Below are 18,568 nucleotides of genomic sequence, written 5' to 3'. Positions count from 1 at the left end.
TTGCTGTGTCAGTCTCTATAGCAGTACAAACTGGTCCCCTTTGGATTGCAGAGAGGCATATTTCTATTACCGTTACATTAATTCGACCATGGTTTGAGACTGAACGCTTTTTTTTTGGTATTCACTGATCTCCAAATAACAGAAAGTAGGTGAGCTCGGATAACGGGGAACAACTGCATGCTGATGTAGTAGCATTTGTATTGTTATCATGTCTTTTGATTGAGCCTTACAACTACCAAAACACACATGCATCTGGCCACTACTTGCAGGGACCAAAAAGAAAGTTGTTCATAGTGCTTGTTAAAAATCTTGAGAAGAGTTTCTAAGTTCAGTCTCTTGATAAATTTGTTACAAAATGTGACCACACATGGTACAAGCTTTCAAGATCTGTTTCTTGAATTATGACTACAATTCAAGCTTTGCATTATGACACAGGTATTCTGTGTGCCAATTGTTACTTATTTGTCTTTTACTGCTTTTCAATTTGAGAGCTATTTTGACTTCTTTTTATTATTAGTTAAGATTTTTAATTGGTTGAGAGAAAAAAAATTACTCGTCATCTTTTAGCTGAATGATCGTAATTGGAGCATAATAAGTGCTACAGCTTTTGTTTAGTGCCTTCTTTGAGCTATTTTCTTAACAAGCCACTTTTCCTTTATGCTTGCTTATAATTCTGTAGCTCAGGCTAATGTTCACTGCAAAGGTCATTTTTGTAGAAGTTACCTGTTTAAGGAAACAATTTGTTACAAGTTGGAGATCTGGTAGGTTCAGCTGAGTCTTTTAATCTTTGAATCCCTGTGGTTTTCTTTCAAGAATACCTCTCTCATTCTTGTCTCTAAGCCTACAGTCTCATTGACTGAATAGAGTCTATTTATACCCCTCCCTGTCTTCAATCCAATTAAAGCCTTAATACTGCTAGGATTAGAACACGTTTACTTATTAGCAATTGTGGAACTCAAAGGAAATGGACGTCTTGAGCCCTGGTAAATGTGGAAGAAATGGAGAAAAATAACACAATGATTGATAATTTCTTAATGATGGGAGGATTTATAAATTGGTTTCTGCAACAAATATTTTATAAATAGGAATACTTAATATTATTTAATTTTATCACCTTACAAAGTGGTAATTATGCACAGATCACAAGGTTAAGGCCAGTAAAGATAACCCAATTTGCGTATGTCTTTACAAATTTCACGGTCGTCTTCTCTTCACTTATCTTACCTTTATCCCTCTTTTATTCTGATTTATTTTTAATTGACCAATTTTACCTGCAGCTCAGAAGGTTAAAGCTGTTTGAACATCAAGTTAAAAATGTACATATTGAAGTAACACAAAATCGTACCATAAAATTTGACCAGTGTCTGTGGCAAATCTGCTTTTAAAAAAAAAATCATTATGCAGTGACAAGCTGTTTCCTTAGTTGCAGTCACTCAACAGTTTTGATTGGTCTGTTGTCTCCTATGAAAGTTTTCATGGAACATAGGAATAAAAATCAATATAGTTTGTAAACAATTCTCAATATCTTTTAGCAAGTTGCTACCTTATTGTTGCTTTGATCTCTCAAGGACATTTTTTTATATAAGAATATACTATTCTAGGCTCAATTTCAATGAGCATTAATGGCTTGGTTGCTCTTCTAAATCACTCCAAATTCACCGAGGCACTTTTTAAAAAAAAATCAAAAATTTTGTGAAAACTGTTTGCCACACCGTGGAAAACGTGGCAGTGACTAACATTTAGGAACAACAGAAAACAGATATGGCCTTTGCGACACTTTCTCTCTGCACCCTCAAAGTAAATTGTATTGATTATAAAAAAAAGTCACAAATTACCTTATCCACCAAGGTAAATGCTAAAACTTATCATTTTTCTCTTTCACCAATAGTGCAACATACACTGTCAGGCCTTTGAATATCTATTGTCTCATATTTCCATATTTAATGATCCTTGTCTGTCAGCTGATTTCTATTTTCTGACATTCGAAAATGTTCAAAATATGTGAACACCGATTCTTGGAAGCCATTCTCAGCATAAGCAAAGAGACTTGATTAAGGAAGTGGGAAACAGGAAGAAAAACAAAAGCAAATGAGTAGCTGGAAAACACAAACGGGTATGAAGAAGAAACAGAAATAGATGGATAGATAAATGCACATTGCAGGAGGGGAATAAAAGCCACGTCTGTTTGCCTTTTTGATTATTATTTGTGCCTGTGCACTAGCTTTTACTGATGTTGACATCTAAATCTCTTTTGATCTGTCCAAGTTCTTTTCTTGTTGTTCCTGTCTACACAAATTAATACTATCTAGAAACTTAGATATACAATTTCTATTCCTTCAGCAAGTCATTGAAATAGAAGTTGAAAATCTGAAGATCCAATATTAAACTTAGGACTTATCAGTTAGGGAATCCTTCCTTTAGCCCTACACTGTCACCTAATGCCTAGGCAATTACTACAGCCAAGATTCTGCAAACCAATACAGGTTGGTTAAGTAAGTGGACAAAAATTTGGCAGATGGTGTACAGTATTTATATATGTGTACATTATGCAGGAGGAATAGAAATGTGGTATATTGTACAGAGAGAAAGCTTTGCAGAACTCCACAGTTCAGAGATACTGAGACCTAAGTATCCTGGTTAATGAACCACGAAAATGTTAGTTTGCAGGTTCAGCAGGTGATTAGGAAGACAATGAAATGTTGTAATTGCAAGGAGAATGGAATAAAAGTAGTAGAGATGTTCTTATACACTTATTAAGGGTGTTGGTAAGATCATATCTGGAATACTCTACGATTTTGCTCTCCTTGTACAAGAAATAATAAGTGGATTAGAATCAGTTCAAAGAATGTTTACTGACTGATATCTGGGATGAAAGAATTGTCTTACAGGGAAAGTTTGGGACGGATGCATCAGAGTTTAGAAGTGTAAGAGACCTGAGTAAGACATGAGATCCTGACAGCTCTTGATAGGATGGATTCTTAGAGAATATTTCCCCTCGAGGGATTAATTAGAAATAGGCAGCACAGTTCAAAAATAAGGAATTCTGTCTCACAAGTCATTTGTGTTTTCTCTCAGATTGACTTTAGTCTTGGAATTCCCTTGCCCACACATTGTTGGAGACAGGGCCATTAAGTATTTTAAGGCCGAATTAGATGTATTCCTGATTTACAAGAAAGTCAAAGGACATTGGATAGATTGAAAAGTAACATTAAGGTCACAATCAGACCAGCCATGGTCTTCTTGCAGGCTCAAAAGACTGAATGGCCTTCTCCTGATCCCATTTCATCATTTGTGCAATTTTTACAAAGTAGCCTCCAGTTTCAGCACTTGCATTTTTGATAACGATCTCATTATCATGTGGCCAACCTCCATAGGCACTTTTATCTATCATATTTGTCACGTGTGCAACAAAAATTGAGATTAATCAGACATTAAGTACTTGTGGTGAGTATGTGCTGCCTGTCTTTAATCAGTGCAAACATAATAATTAGGAATTGGAGTAGGCAATTCAGTTGCTTGAGCCTGATCTGCCATTCAATATGATCATTGATCATGTTGACCTCAATTCCACTTTATTGCCATTCCACACAACCATTAAACCCACTGCAAACTGAAAATCTGTCTGTCTCCTCCTTAAATTTATTGTATCTCAACTCTGAAACATCTGTATGTCTCTGTCAACAATGCCTTTTAGCATCTTATAAACCTGAATTAGATCTCCTCTCATTCTTCTTCTCATCTCTTGCGCCCTGTCCAAGCTTTTCATATTCAAGAGAAACTGGGTTTTAGACTCTTACTTTATGTATGCAATTACACATGTACAACAAGTTTCCATTTCTGGAACAACTTTAATGTAATGTAGCAAGATGTTCCAATGGGCTTTGAGAATTATTAATCAAAATTTTCCAACAAAAGTATCTGCAATTTTCTCCCTTCATTGTTGCAAGCAGGCTGTATAATTGACTGCCTATTCAAGTTTCATTACATTATAACTAATATTATGATGGGAGGTGCAGCGTTAAATAATTAAACCCCCCAGCAGTGGTGGAATGACGGCAAATTGAATGTTCACAGGCTGTTTTTGTGAACTGATTATTATCTATCTCGCATTAGACTTAGGTCAGCATGCACCATTGTTTGTACCATTTGACTTGCAGCTGTACTTTTGTCACACTATTGTAACTTTGTTTTACTACATACCATGTTTTCATTTGACATGTTTTGCCTAATTTACTTTTTCATGCTGTATTAAAATTCTGGGTGGCTGTCGTAAATATCTGAAGGTCCTGTCTAATCTGGCTTTAGCGTGATTCTTGCATCAGAGAAGACTCAATGGTTATACATAAACACAGAACAAATACTCAGCTGGTCAGTCATTATTTGTTGATAGAGAAATAGAGTTAACATTTCAAATTGGTGAAAGTCAATCAATCTGAAACCTTAACTCTGTTTCTCTCTCTGAAGGGTTTTCAAATTTTGAGTTGCAACTCCCAGTGGATTAACAGGCCAGACAGGTGGGGTCATGAGTTCCTCCTCCTATGTAGCACCAATTGTATCAGTGAAGTGTGGACTCAAATATAGATAGTCCTGCAATTGGCTCCAAAGCCCTTGACATGCACATGCATAATGTTTTTCTTGCAATAATCTGACGGTATGGTCTAATCACAAAATTGCTGCAGCAGCCACTTCACCCACCATGTCTGCACTGGCTCTTCAAAGGAGCACCAGTACCTGATGCTAATCTCCTGCTTTTTTCACTGTACCTTTGCATACTATTTCTATGCAAATAATCATCCAATGCCCTTTCGGATACCTCAAATGAACCTGCCTTCCCCACATTTTCAGGCATTGGATTCCATTGCCTAACTACTTGCTAAATGAAAGGTTTTTCCTCACATCACTCTTGCTTCTTTTGCACATTTTAAATGTAAATCCTCTTGTTCCTGTTCCATTTATGAGTAGGAACTTCTTCACCCTATCTATGCTCTACATCCGGCTCATGATTTTCAAAGCCTCAATCAAATTTCTTCTCCACCTTATTTCTCCAAGGAAAACAGACATAACTTCTTCAATCTATCCTCATAATTAAAGTTTCTCATTCCTGGAACCATTCTTATAAATTGCTTCTGCACTGTACCCCAATGTGTTAACATTTTTCCAATAGTATGGTGCCCACAACTGTATTTAATGCATAATTCAGTTCAACATCACTTTTTTATATTTGAACTGTGTGCCATTGTGCGAAGTTAAGAACACCTGCAATTATTAGCTGCTCAATTCACTTAAGAGGAGGTGATGGCCAGGAGGGATTATCGCAAGACCATTCATTTATAAATTCAGGTAATGTTCTTGAGAGATGGTTTCAAATCCCGCCATAGCAGATGGTGGAATTTGAATTCAATAAGAATTAAAGGTCAAATGATAACCATGAAATCATGGCTTATGTGTGACTCTGGTCCTACAGCCATGTGGTTTATTCTTAATTGCACTCAAGGCAATACATGTTAACCTTGCCAGCAAAAGCCACGTATAATGAAGAAAAACAAAACTTGTCAGGCCACCTTCAATGATCTGTGCACTTAAACACCAAGATCTCTCTGCACTTGCACCCCTTTTAGAATTGTATACCCTATTTTATATTGTTTTTCAATATTCGTCCGACAAAATACTTTACATCACGCTTCTCTACATTGAGCCTCAACAGCCATGTATCCACCCATTCCACTAACTTGTCAATGTTCTTTTGGAATTCCATACTGTCGTCCTCAAAGTTTACAATTCTTTCACATTTTGAGCCATCTGCAAACTTTGGAATTGTCCCCTGCACACAGGATCCAAATCATTAATATATGCCAGGAAAAGTAATAGTCTGAATACTGACCTCTGGGGATCTCCACTACAAACTTTCCTCCAGCCCTAAAAATAATCATTAACCGTTACCCTCTACTACTTATCACTCAGCCAATTTTGCATCTACTTTGGTCTTGTACCTTTTATACTATGAACTATAATCTTTTCCTCACAAGTCTGTTGTGGGTACTGTATCAAACAACTCTAGAAGTTTGTGTATACTACATCAATAGCACTACCTTTCACAAGCCTTTCTGTTACCTCTTCAAAAAACTCCAAACTAATTTAACACAATTTCCTCTTTAGAAATCCATGCTGACTCTTCGAAATCAAACTACCCTTTTTCATGTCACTATAAATTCTATGCCAACTAATTGTTTCTAAAAGTCTCCCATCACTGACATTAAACTGATTGGTCTATAATCGATGGACTAATCCTTACAATATTTTTTGAACAAGGCTGCAATGTTTTCTATTCCTCAGTCCTCTGGCACCTCCCCTGAGTTCAAGGAAGGCTAAAAAATTATAGGCATCCTCCTCTTTAATAAAGACAGATCCAGAGTATTCATGTAACACCTCTACCATGCCTGGCTTGAAATCAATTCTGAGGAGTTTTCGTTGCTTCAAACAGAACCTGAAAATAGTTTGGTGCTAAAAAAAACTGTCTGTTCTGCAACCCTGAGTCCTTGCTCTCACAGCTCTAATCACTTTTCTGCTTTACATCTTCGTATAAATCTCAAATCTCAACCCTACTGTCCCACTTCTACCGCTATTCCGCACCCTCCTCCCCACTCTTACTCTGGTGTAAAGTGTCCTGAAAAATTATGGCTTACCTTGTTGGCTGTGGTTTCTTGTTACCTGAACCTGGCTTTGTCACTACAACCTCTGTTGTGACACACCACTTTGCGAATCAATGTAGTATTTGTGGTCTTGCTTTTTACTCGTTACTCCTTTTGTTGCTTTCTTGGTGATTCTACAGGTATCCTCTACCTGTCTTCCCTTGTTCCCACTTCACCACTCTGTCCCTGCCCACTCCTTTACTTGCAGCCCCACCCCCCCACCCACCGCCAGTTCTGAATAATGGTTACACCCAAAATGTCAACTTCTCTATCTCCTGATGCTGCCTGGCTTGCTGTGTTCTTCCGGCTTAGTGTGTTCTTCCGGCTTGCTGTGTTCTTCCAGCTTCCTGCCCGTCTACTCATTATTCTGATGTCAGAATCAGTTAAGATAATAAATACCCCCCACTCCGGTCACCTGTCTAATTAAAGGAACAACAGTTCTGAAACCTCAGCAGCCTCAGTAAAAGAATGGGGCTCTGCTGAAGCAGTTAGGAGACCAAGAGAGTGCTTCAGCATGAAAGTACCTTTGGAGAGACATATTTAAAATAGGAATTTAAGCATCCAAGTTAGCAGGACCACGCCACCCTCAATAATCCATAGGCCTCACCTGACCTCAAGTGGAAACCTTTCTAAATGGTTCAATGGAGCAGAGGTGGCTGTGTTTCTTTTCTGTGGTCCTTCTTTGCATCATGGATTCTGCATTCTGATGGACCTTGGATTTCTGCAGGAAAGCAAGCTCCATGGTACTGATAGCCTCCTCATGTGTTAGGCATGTTGCCTACCATCAAAACATCTAAATTACCTGTAGTTGTAGCCTTAACTGTGTTACTTTTTAGAACAGTCTTGATAAAAGGTTGCAGATGTGAAACATTCACTGCATTTTTCTCTCTGCAGTTCCTGTAAGAACTGTTTTCTACTTTTATTTCAGATTTCCAGCATTTGCAGAATTTTGCTTTTATTAAAACACAACTTCTTTTATCATGCATCAGCCCACCTACCCTCCTAAGTATAATTCATTTTCCATTTTATGTTCCATATACATTTTGCAAGATTTCTGAAATATATATGAAATAACAGACACAGGGATGCTTCACAACTGTGGATCTTCACAGATATTTGATTTGGAATCTCAGGTTTGTTCTGCCATACTAAAATAATCTGTCACTTACCTTGTACTGTATTTTATGAATCAATTTTATACTTAATAGTCAGTTAGACTCCAGTATGCAATGTCACTTAATTCTCTTTTATTTTTGACTACGCTGAGAAAGCAGTTATTTATAGTCAGTACAACCCATACGCTGTCAGTTGGTTCCGCAGTTTTATATATCTTTTGGAATTAATGGGTCTACCTTTCTTTATGAAAAGAAACAACGTTCTTGAAGAATATTTTTGGCACGATTTGTAGAAGACTAAAAATTCAACCTCAGTTTGAAATTTTTTACAAAAGTGAAACACATTTTTTGTCATATTAGCCTGAGTGCTTGTAACTACTGAATTGTAGGATTAGATACAGAGTTGACTAAATTATAATTTATCTGAAAAGCTGATTCACATATGCAGAAAGATTAATCTAGGCAAAAGAACACAATTTATTTAATGATTGTTGTTTTGTAGGACAGTATAGTTCCTACAAATGCTGAAAATCCAAACAAAATTGTCATTTGAAATTCTGTAAAAGACTAGCTTTTTGAGATGTCTGGTTTTTACAATGCACAATATTTTAACAGGAATGAAGACTCATGGCAACATGAATCTTAGATGGAATTTTCTTAGGTTTGATATTTTATAAAAATTAATTTTGCTTATCTTTGTGGCAACTGATGTTATAGGAGAGCTCTGCTGTATTTTTGTTTCAAAGCCAATGCGTAGAAACAACATGGGTATAACAACATGCTATAGTGAATTAATTAGATGAAGAAATGCAAAGTGTATTCTGGAATTTGTGTCATGGTTTCATCAACCACATTTTGGCGGTACTGGGGCAGACCCCATGCCACAGTGGTACGTGCTGTCATTAAAAGCCCGATTTGTGTGAATGCTCATTAATTTGATGAACTCATTTTCTGATGGAAAGTGACATGTCTGATTGTAAAGAAATGCATATGGAGTGCACTGAGGCCAGTCAGCAGTGCTGGATAAAGATGCAGTTATTTCAGCACTAAACCAATGATCTGTAACACTTGAGTTCTTTGCTTTGTCAAAATGTGGCATAATGAGTGAAAGACTGTTGCATCTAATGAAGCAGCATGCACCAATACTGTTTAACCTTCTGACCAATTACCTGATCAGCACTCTGGATGGTGACTTGGAAAAAACATTTTGCCATGTGTATTTTATTTCTAGCACAAGCAAAGTCTCTTGAGGTTTCACTGTATGTATTGATGTTTTTCTGTAGAGGACCAAGCATCAAAAGGGCACTGAGCAGTTCAAAATGCAAATATTTAACAGTCAGAGGCTTTACTAAATCCTCACAACACTCGTTTTACATTTGCAATCTCTTGACCATTCTGAACCAGATGTTATACCTATACATTCATATCTATTTTTCATCACTGAATAGAATAATTTTACTGTACATTCAGATCTACTTTCATTTTGCAGAATAAGCAAAGGTTGTTTTTCTTGATATGAATTGATTTGTAATTTGAAACATTGGATAAGCCTTTAAAATGAAGCCAGAAAATTCTCTCTGTGCCTACCATGTTGTGTTTTATTAGTAGTAGGGACATTCCCTGTTTTCAGACGCATGAAGTATTGGTGAATGGATATTATTGTCTTGTGTTTATTAATCATTTAACACAAGCTATAAGCTGACAAAAGGAACACAGTTCATTTTGTATTACTACCTGTTTAGTGTAGCTAAAGTTTTGGTGAGATGACAAGATTGTTGTATTGTGACAAACCGATGAATCCAAGCTTGTGTTTGGCTATCAACAGATATGATAGTACCTGGTAGATTTTAATAAGAAACCTTGGAAATGCTCACTTCAAATGTCACCACAAATAATCTCCACTTTCAAGAAACAAATACTATTTTTTGGTTTTGGGCTAATGTGCCTTTGACAAAAGAGAAAATTAGGTGATTGAAGCTCAATTTGTAACATGTTATTAACCATTTCCACATGAATAGATCAGTAAAGGATAATGGATGAGGGTTTTATTATTACCTTTCTGCTAAAATGAAGTGGTATAAAAGATAAGGTGATGAGATTAATGAACATAAGGAAGAGGTGCAATCAATCAAAATCCAACAGGGAGATGGGATGACAGTATTTTCGATTTGGGGAGATTTTTGTGAAGTAGCTCTGAAGGGACCCGCATACTTATCTAAACTTCATTTGTATAGGCTACAGCACCTTGTCTGATGAACCTTATCAGCTTTGTTTGCTCATAGAAATGCAAATCAAGTATAGCTCTTGTGGCATTCACATCTTAAGGCTATTTTCCTCAAAGTGCAATTTCAAATGGAATCAGAGAGCAAAGGGGGAAGTCCCAGCTAGTGGCATTCTAAATTATTTACAGGCAAGGGGCTCTGAGGTGCATCCGTCCAGCACAAATATTACATTACAAAATAAGAATTTCAGACTGTCATAAATCTGTCTGATGTGGCAGAATTGAATAAAATAGTTTTGGTTGTCCTAGAGACATCAATTTGCCAGTCAGTGCTTCATGTATCAAAGCGTGTTCTTAAGGGAACCCATGAAAATATCAATATCATGGTTAATATAAATGAAATTAATTTTTAAAGCTGGGCTAAAGGTTGACACCTGAAAAATTGCATTACTTTGCAGAAGAGAAATTTCTGTCTTAGAGTGAAATTTGAGGTCAAAGGGGCAAGTAATTTTCACAATCTTCAATGAAACCAGTGAAATATGAACTTCATTGTCACTGAGCCTCTAAGCGATAAGATAAAATGACTTGATATATCATTTGTTGCTGGTTTATCATCTCCACCAGTAATTGAAAGAGAAAACACTAGATTTTAAAAAAAGATTGAGTAATGAGGGAATGGGTCACATTGCTTTTAATTTTTTTTAGTTTTTGACATTGAACTGCCTGGAACAATGAGGGTAAATTAAAATAATTACTCTGATAAATTGAGTTTGTAGCCTAATTATAAATTTGCTGTGAATATTTAGCCCTTAAGCTGTGCCCAGGGAGGAATCTACTCATTTTTTCACAATCCTGTTTTATATCCATAATGGCAAAGACATTTTAGTACTTTGCTTTAAATGAAGACTGAATTGCAAGATAACTTTGAAAATGCCAGTAATATTACTAATATTAATTTTCTCTACATTGATCTACTTGAATTGCTGTTTTTATTATATGCCATATATCTAGTGATTGATTTCTGTTCTTATAAGATCTTTGCATTTAATTTGAAAATGCACATTCATTACATAAGAATCATAGCTATTATTCTAGAAATTTTTTAAGGAAGGAAAAACTAAATAAACCAAATCATTTGTATGCTCAGGGAATGTTGGTCCCGCTTAGCATCCCCTTGGTTGTAGATCATAAATGATTATTCATAAAACACATAACTTTGAGTTAAATTGTTTATTATTTGGCATTTTTGACTTGTGTATATTTCTACCTATCCTTTCTTTCATTTTGTTTGTGCAATTCATGGTTTAATAAGGAAACAGCTTGACTGTTGGACCTGGTTTTCCTTTTACTCTACTAGGAATAACACACAGATTTACCATTCACCTAATTCCATGCCATCTGTCTCCGATATTGAGAGCATGCTGTTCTAACAAAAGAAACAAGTACTGAAATCACAAACTGTTCTTTTGAGTTCATGATGGGGTAGTTCGTGCATTGAATTAAACATCTCACAAAACTGATTTAGAACATAGAATACATAGTGTATTTCTTGTATTTTGGTCACATGCTGAATGCAACTTAATACACACTGTTCCATCTGAGTAAAACAGGTTGCAAGCTTTCAGTCATCTCAAATGATAATAGTAGATACAAGCATAGGATTGCTCACTTAGTAACTAAAAAAAGTTACTCCTTTTTCAAAGTGCAGTTTTTAATGGTTATCTTGTGCATGCCAATGCAGAGCAAAGGCAGTGATGCAGTTTCTATGACAACTGGTTCAGACAAGGCAGAGGCCGTCATCTAGGGTACTGTCAATGAGAGAGTGCCAGAGACCAAAAGTCCCAAAGATGGGCTGTTTGCACCTAATCCAGTTTTAATTGAACTCCAGAGACTTTGATGTGAAGCTGCAGATCAGGCAGATACTATTCCAGGGAGGAATCAGACTTGCTTAGCCAGGCCTCAGCTGTTCCTCACTACTGTCACCTTGTTTTAATGAGTACTTTAAGAAACTCTTATCACAAGCCTTCTTTGCCTGTTAGTTCTATTTGAATATTTTTGATTAATGCTCTCTTCTGCACAGTGGCAGAAAAGTGGCCCAATCCGGTTGTCCCTTAACACCTTCATAATTAGGCTTTAAAATAAAAGGCAAAACTGGAGCAGCAAAGACACAAAGTGGTTTCAGGCTAAGGATAGGATTAGCTTGAATTGTGCAGGCAGACTAAGCATCTGTGTGTGTCAACTGAGATGACAGGCATTGTAACGAGTTACTCTGACAACCACTAATTCCATGGAGAGATTATACCGAGTTCATTTGCAGTTTTTTGTTTAGGTTTAGCTGACAAAATGATACTTAACCTTTTACATAGGCAGCGTATTGCTTTGAACGTTTCTGTATATGGGATTAAAAGGTTTTGATCAGTATAGGAACCCATTGCCATTCATTCTTCCAAAAGTGATTTATTGAAAATTCATTTTAGAAATTGTATTCTCAACCCAGATTTATCTTTTTTAAAGAAAGGAAGTGGTTGTTTTGAAAGCTAGCATATTAAGATATGAGGTCTTCAATTAATATTTCCCTAAAAAATAAATAATTAAGAATCTTTATTGTGATCATTGCACATCATTGTGAATCATTCTCTTAATTGTTTATCTGAAAATATTAAGCTTGCTGCATTTTGTTTACACTTTATCTTCTGTTAGTTTCTAATTTAATCATGCATGTGTGCATGTGCAAGCATCCACTCATGCATTCATTTTCGGTCACTAATTTTAAATATACCTACAATATCATTCAGGTGCAACATGTTCAAAGTGACAGATCACTAATCGTATGTATATTTGTATCAATGTTTTGATGTATACACAGTTTGTATACCAACATATATAGTTCTTTAGTAGTTAAGAATGCAACTTGAAATGTTTTTTATCTGTGTTCTTTCACAAAAACCAAATCCAAAAATCATACTGCTTCAGCAATTTTTTTTCTTCTGTGACCTCCCATACACTTGGAAGAAACTAACCAATTCAACTCATCAGTTAAATGATTCATATGTTTCATTGATAAACTAGAATCTTGAACATTGCTGGAAAAAGACACATTTTCATCAAAGCTTTTTGTCATGCACTCATCAGGATAATTTGCAAACATACCAGTTTAAAGGGAAAACCAACATTATGCTGATGAGATGAGTGTGTTGATTCCATGATAATTAGGCTTCAGTGTGCAATAGGATTGGCCTTATTGGCAACCTTATGAATAGGATCTGAGCCATTTGTTCACCATGCAAGTTTGAGATTGAAGTCGAGAACATCAAACCAATCCTGGTCAGATTTTTCACTCTGTGCTGCACAAAACTCATGAATGGCCCCAAGGCCATCACTTTTGACACTGAAGAGTGCCCAGTATACCTCAGATAACTGTGGAAAGATATCTCAAATATTTGAACAATAGGTAAAGCTAGCTTTTTCATGCTTCTACTGTGCAATTGCAACACAAGCAGTGATTGCACCCACATGAGATTGCTGTCAAACCGGGAAGGTATTCTGCTTCTCAGCCAAATGATCAGTGAGATATATAAATTTCAGAGCTGGTGTGATCTTAGGTATGTAGGTTAGATTAGATTAGATTAGATTAGATTAGATTACTTACAGTGTGGAAACAGGCCCTTCGGCCCAACAAGTCCACACCGCCCCGCCGAAGCGCAACCCACCCATACCCCCACATTTACACCTTACCTAAAACTACGGGCAATTTAGCATGGCCAATTCACCTGACCTGCACATCTTTGGACTGTGGGAGGAAACCGGAGCACCCGGAGGAAACCCACGCAGACACGGGGAGAATGTGCAAATTCCACACAGTCAGTCGTCTGAGGCGGGAATTGAACCCGTGTCTCTGGCGCTGTGAGGCAACAGTGCTAACGGTGTCGCCGTAAAGATTGGTGGGTCGTATCAAGCAGTAGAGTTATAGAAGTTTAAAGCATGGAAGCAGGTTCTTCAGCCCAACTTTCCATCCCACCCAGTTTTCATAATTAATCTAGTCCCATTTGCCTATGTCCCTCCACACCTATCCCATCCATTTACCTATACAAATGTTTCTTAAGTGACAAAATTGTTTTCGCCTCCAACATTACCTCTGGCAACCTGTTCCAGATACATGCCATTGCCAAAATTGCCACTCTGGACCCTTTTGTATCTGTCCATTCTCACCTTAAACCTATCTAATTTTAGACTCCACTCCTATGGGAGAAGCTGTTGGCTATCTACCTTATCTAAGCCTCTCATGATTTTATAGTCATCTACAAGGTCATGCTTCAGTCTCTTATGCTCCAGGGAAAAAATGTCCCAGTCCATGTAGCCTCTCCTTACTCTCCTTATAACTCAAACTTGCCAGTCCAGGCAGCATCCTAGTAAATCTTTTCTGTACTTTTTCTAGTTTAATAGAATCTTTTCTATAGTAGGGTGACCAGAACTGCATGCAGTACTCCAAATGTGGCCTTACCAATGTCTTCTACATGTAAGAAGACAATGCAGTTCCTAACTTCAATGCTCTGACCGATGAAAGCAAGCATGCTGAAAGCCACCTTCACCACCCTGAATACCTGTGACTCCACTCTCGAGAAGCTATGAACCTCTACCCTAGATTTCTCTCTTCCATAACACTTCCCAGAGCCCTACTGCTGACAATGTAAATTCTGCCCTGCTTTGACCTACCAAAATGCTAACCTTGCATTTATATAAACACCATCTACCATTTCTCAGCCCATTGACCCAGTTGATCAAGACCTTGTTGTATTCCCAGATAACCTTCACTATCCCACCAATCTTGGTGTCATCCACAAGCCAACTAACTATACCTTCTAAGTTCTCATCTGAATCATTTTTATAAATGATGAATAACAGTGGACCCAGCACCAATCCCTGAGGCACATCACTAGTCACAGGCCTCCAGTTTTGGAAAACAACTCTTTACCACCACCCTCTTCTACTTTCAAGCCAATCTTTTATCCAGTTGGCTTGCTCTCCCTAGATTCCATGAGATTTAACCTCATTCAACAGTGCAATACCTTGTCAAAGACCTTGCTAAAGTCCATGAAGACAACGTCCACCGCAATGCCCTCATCTACTTTCTTGGTCACCCTTTCAAAAAAAAAACTCTTATCATGTTGGTGGGACATGATTTCCCTCACCCAAAGCTACGCTGACTCTCCCATATGAGTCTTTACCTCTCAAAATGCCTGTAGATACTATTTCTCAGAATCTCCTCAACAACCCATCCACCACAGACCATAGGCACTGATCTGTAGTTCCCAGGCGTTTCCCTGAAGTCTTTCTTAAATAATGGCACAACATTACAAGCCTTCCGATCTTCGGGCACTTCACCTATGCCTGTCGATGATACAAAAATCTTTGCTCGGGACCCTGTATTTTCCTCCCCAATCTCCCACAAAGTCTGGGATACGCTTCTTCAAGTGTCAGAGATCTACCTTAATGCGTTTTATGACTTCCAGTGCCTCCTTTTCTGAATTGTGGGCTCTCTTCAAGTCATCACTATTTATTTCTCCAGGTTCTCTAACACCCATGTCTTTCTTGAAAGTAAATACTGATGAGAAATATTCATTTAGGATCTCACCCATCTCTTGTGGTTCTGCATAAAGATGACCTTGTTGACCTTTAAGAGGCCCTATTCTCTCCTGCGTTTTGCCTTTCATGTACTTGGAGAATCCCTTTGGATTCTCCTTTACCTTATATGACAAAGTCATCTCATGTCCACTTTTACTCTCCTGATTTCCCTCAAATGGAATCTGACATGCTCCATACAACTAAAGGAATTCACTTGATCCATCTGTGTATTACATGTCATATGCCTCCCCCTTTTTCTTGACCAGAGCCTCAATAATTCTAGTCATTCAGGGTTCCCTATTCCTATCAGCCATAACCTTCACTGTAACAGGAATATGATGGCCCTGAGCCCTCATTAACTCACTATTGAAAGCTTCCCACTTACTGGACATCCCTTTGCCTGCAAACTGCCTCCCCCAATCAACTTTTGAAAGATACTTTCTAAGACCATCAAAATTGGTTGCCCTACTTTCGAACTCTAACTTATGGACCATGCCTATCCTTTTCCTTGGCTATTTTAAAACAAATAGAATTTAAAGTCACAAGTCCTCCTTAACACGTCCATCACTTGCCCTGCCTTAGTTCCCAAGAGGAGGTCATGTTTTGTCCATTCTGTAGTAGGGCCATCTACATACCGCATGAGAAATTCTTCCTGAGCATACTTAACAAATTTCATTCCATCTGAGTCCTTAACACTATGGCAGTCCCAGTTGATGTTAGGAAAGTTAAAGTCCCCGACTATTAATACTCTATTATTCTCTCAGCTATCTGCGATCTCCTTATATATTTGCACCTCAATCTCCTGCTAACTATTAGAGCATCTATTGTGCAATGCTATCAAAGTTGATCTCCCCGTTTTTATTTCTCAGTTCTTGCACATGTAGACTCAGTAGATGAACCCTCAAGAATGTCCTGTCTTAGTACTGCCCTGATGTTCTCCCCAGTCAAAAATGTAACTCCTCTTCCTCTATTGCCTCCCTTTCTATCTGTACCATGGAGCATTGAGCTGCCAGTCCTGTCCTTCTCTCAGCCATGTTTCTATAATAGCTATACTATCCTAGTCCCATGCCGCAAGTAAATTTGCCTTGCCTATCAGGTCTCTTGCATTGAAATAAATGCAGTGTAACCCAGAGTTCCCTTGTTTCCTGCCATACTCTTGCCTGCCCTGTCTAGTATTAGGATTATCAATATTGCCCTTTCTGTCTAACATGCTCTCATTACCTTCTATACTGTCCTCAAACTTCTGTTAGTACTGCTTTCGACCCCCGCCCCTCCCAGCTAGATGAGTTTAAACCATGTCAAGTAACTCTTCCTGCCAGGATATTGGTCCCCCTCCAGTTCAGATGAAATCTGTCCATCTTGGATGGGTCATCTCTACCCTAGAAGAGATCCCAAATATCCAAGAATTTGAATCCCTGCCCCTGCACCAGTTCTCAAGCCACACTTTCATCTGTCAAATCCTCCTATTCCTACTCACGCCTACAAATTACTACCTGTGAAATCCTGCATTTTAAACTTCTGCTTAACTCCCTATTATCACTTTTCAGGACCTCATCCCTTTTTCTACCTGGTACCAATGTGTACAAAGACCTCTGGCTGCTCATCCTCCCTCTCAAGAGAGACATCCTGCACCCTGGCAGCAGGGAGGCAAAACACCATCTTGGACTTTTGATCGCAGCCATAGAAACACTTGACTATGCACCAAATAGGCGAGTCCCTTACTACTAATGCTCGATTGGATTTTGCCTGACCCTGGTCTATAGCCGAGCCAGTCATGGTGCTATAGATCTAGCTGCTGCTGTTGTACTTCCCTGAGAGGTTATCCCCTGCAAACAGTATGCAAAATGGTATACCTTTATGATATGGGAATAGCCACAGGAGACTCCTGCACTACCTGCTTGCCGCTCCTGGCAGTTACCATCTGCCTGACTGAACCTGTGGTGTGACCACATCACTATAACTAGTGTCTATTGTACTTTATGGTCCTGTATGCTCCTAAGTGTGTTCAACTGCTGCTCCAACTGTGGTCTGTGAGGAGCTGCAGCTGATTACACTTCCTGCAGACGTAGTCCTCAGGGACACTAGACTGTTCCCTCATTTCCCACATCTGGTAGGAGGAATGTAACACTGCCTAACTGCATTTCTGACCTGTCACAATAAGAACAAAGAACAGAATCTTACATTGCCCTTACCTTGTTGCTGATCGCCCTCTTCATTGAAGCCTAGTATTCATCAAAGCCCATGCTTAAACCTCCAGCAACACTTCAACAACAAAGCATCCCTTTTCAAAATGGCCACTTAGCTAGCGCTGGTGTCCCTTTTAGTCACTCCTGGATGGTCGCTTGTGACTGAGCTGACTCCGCCTAGAATTCTCCTCAGTTAGTTCTCAGCAGTGCCCTCTGTATATCTTTTTGTATGTTCATAGCAAACAAAATACTGAGTGTACCCAACTGTCCCACACAAAATTTGCAGCACACTGTCCAAGATTGGATGTGATTCCATAAGAAAGCACTATTTTCTCTATAATCCTGAGACTGCAAATAATTACACTGACAACCAATTAAAAGAGCCAGTGGGCTGGCAGTTTGGTGCACTTTCATGTGTCAACATACAACACATGAAAGTCATACAACACCAGGTTATAGTCCAACACGTTTATTTGGAAGCAGTAGCTATCTGAGCAGTAGATATCTGAGCTATCGGACCCTCATCAGGTGATTGTGGCTCGAGCTGGCGTCCCTTTTAGTCACTCATAGAGTCATGGGTCTTCCCTGGTGATTGAGCTGACTCCTCCCAGAATCCAGATTAGAGTGGTGCTGGAAAGCACAGAAGATCAGGCAGCATCCAAGGAGCAAGAAAATCGACGTGTCGGGCAAAAGCCCTTCATCAGGAATGAGCAGAATCCTCCCAGAATCCTTCTG

At 38.3% G+C, this 18,568-nt stretch overlaps 1 protein-coding gene across 2 annotated transcripts in view; it reads left to right on the top strand.

The window, feature by feature from the left end:
- The window catches only part of lrba (LPS responsive beige-like anchor protein), an 875,634-nt gene that overhangs the window by 559,506 nt on the left and 297,560 nt on the right, over nt 1-18,568 (top strand). The window lies entirely within an intron of this gene.

Source organism: Chiloscyllium plagiosum, chromosome 1 (genome assembly GCF_004010195.1).
Source record: "Chiloscyllium plagiosum isolate BGI_BamShark_2017 chromosome 1, ASM401019v2, whole genome shotgun sequence".
NCBI lineage: Eukaryota > Metazoa > Chordata > Chondrichthyes > Orectolobiformes > Hemiscylliidae > Chiloscyllium > Chiloscyllium plagiosum.
The sequence above is the reverse complement of the archived record's forward strand: the minus strand, read 5'-3'. Positions and strand labels throughout refer to the sequence as shown.